The following is a 2134-nucleotide window of genomic DNA, read 5'->3' as shown; positions in this document are numbered from 1 at the left end:
CTCTTACGGGCGGCACGCGGTTGCCGAGGCAACGACATATCCTCCCGCGAGAGTTTCCACATCCCGGGCCTCGCCTGCGGGAGCGCCGACTCCTTCCCGCGCTTGGGGTCCTGCGGGAGCGGCGTGAGGCTGGGTGGGCCCGAGGGGTGGGCAGGGGCCGCGACCGCCCCAGGAACCCCCAAGGCCATCCTGGTGTTTTAACTTAGAGCTGGTACAAATTCTGAACTTGGGGGTGGAGGGGTTTCAACTAGGAAGGCAGGTTTGTTTCGACTACTTGGCAGAAAGCAAGCTAGTGGAGCCCCCTGCCGTGCTGTGCTTCCCCCCCGCCCCAACATTTCCCACTCCTTTTGCTTAAAATGAGCACCCCTGGAATTATTTCTAATTTTTATTTACAGCATGCACAGTTAAGAACTCAGGCTTTCTCAAATCAGTCCTGGCTCTTCCACTTACTAGGTCTATGGCTTTGGGCAAATCACTGTATATCCGCTACCTCCTCTATCAAATAGGGGTAAGAATAGTGTCCACTTCACAGTTTCTATGAGGAGTATGTGAATTCATGCCTGGAACATAAAACTAAGTAGTCAGTAATTCCAGCTGTTTCGATCTGGCACCCTAGATGCTTGGCCATCCTGATACCTGCCAGTTGCCTTGGAAAGAAATTGACAATCCAGAAATAGACCTTCACATTAATGGTCAACTAATCTTCAGCAAATGTGTCAAAAACAGTCAATGGAAAAAGAGTAGTCTTCAAATGAATACCCACATGCCAAAGAACACAGGTGGACACTTAGTTCACACCATATACAAAAATTAACCCAAAATGGACCAAAGACCTAGACTTAGGAACTGAACTCGTAATGACCTTAAATTAAGTAATAGATTCCTAGATATGACACCAAAAGCAGAAGTAACACAAAAATAGGTAAATTGTACCTTAGCAAAATTTAAAACCTTTTGTTACAAAAGATTCCATAAATAAAGGAAAAAGACCAGCCGTAGGAAGGGAGGAAAATTTTGCAAATTATATGTCTGATGTGATTTGTGTCTAGACTAAGGAACTATAAATAAAATGACCCAAGTAAAAAATCAGCAAAGTGGTTCAAGGTGAAAGGATGGCGTGAGACCAGGAGTTTGAGACTAGCTTGGGCAATGTAGCTATACCCCTTATCTACAAAAATTTTAACAAGTAGCTGGGTGTGGTGGCATGTACCTGTAGTGGTAGCTACTCAAGAGGCTGAGCCGAGAGGATCACTTGAGGCCAGTAATTCAAGATTCCAGTTAGCTATGATCACACCACTGCACTTAAGCCTGAGGAACAGAGGGAAACCCTATCTCTGAAGAAAATGGAGAACAGGAAGAATCTTGAATAGAAATTTCTTCAAAGAAGATATACAAATAGCCAGAAGCACATGAAAAGACATGGAATATCATCAGTTTTCAGGGAAGAAAAGAAGAAAATTAAAACCAAAATAAGATACCACTTGAGACTCACTAGAATGACTATAATCAAAAGGATGGACAATAACAAGTGTAAGGGAGGATGCTGAGAAATTTGAACCCTATCCATTGTTGCTGGGAATGTAAAAATTGTGCAGCCGCTGTGGAAAATAGCCTAGAACTTCCTCAAAAGTCTATACACAGAGTCACCTTATCCTCAGTATATACCCCCCCAAAATGGAAACATCCACACAAAAAGTTAGACTCAAATTTTGTAGCAACATTATTCATAATAGCCAAAAGTGAAAATAACCCAAATGATCAGGTGCTGATTAGTGAATAAATAAAAAGTGGCATATCCATATAATGGAATATTGTTCAGCAGCAAAAAGGAATGAAATACTGGTACTACAATACAGATGGACAAATGTTGAACACATTAGGGTAAGTGAAAGAAGGTATTCATAAAAGATCGTGTATTATCTAATTTCATTCACAAGAGACCACATATTATATGATTCCATTTCGGTATGATCCCATATTACATGGAAGGTCCCAAATAGGCAAATTCATAGTTTGAAAGTAGATTAGTGGCTGTCTTGGTCTGCCAGATGATAGAGGATTGCCTAAGCGGTTGCAGAGATTTCATGGGATAATGAAAATGTTTTTAAAATGATTGTGTTGGCTCGGCGCCTAT

This window comes from Otolemur garnettii, unplaced genomic scaffold (assembly GCF_000181295.1).
Source record: "Otolemur garnettii isolate 467f Iridium unplaced genomic scaffold, OtoGar3 scaffold00011, whole genome shotgun sequence".
Taxonomy (NCBI): Eukaryota; Metazoa; Chordata; class Mammalia; order Primates; family Galagidae; genus Otolemur; species Otolemur garnettii.
Note: the sequence above shows the minus strand (reverse complement) of the source record.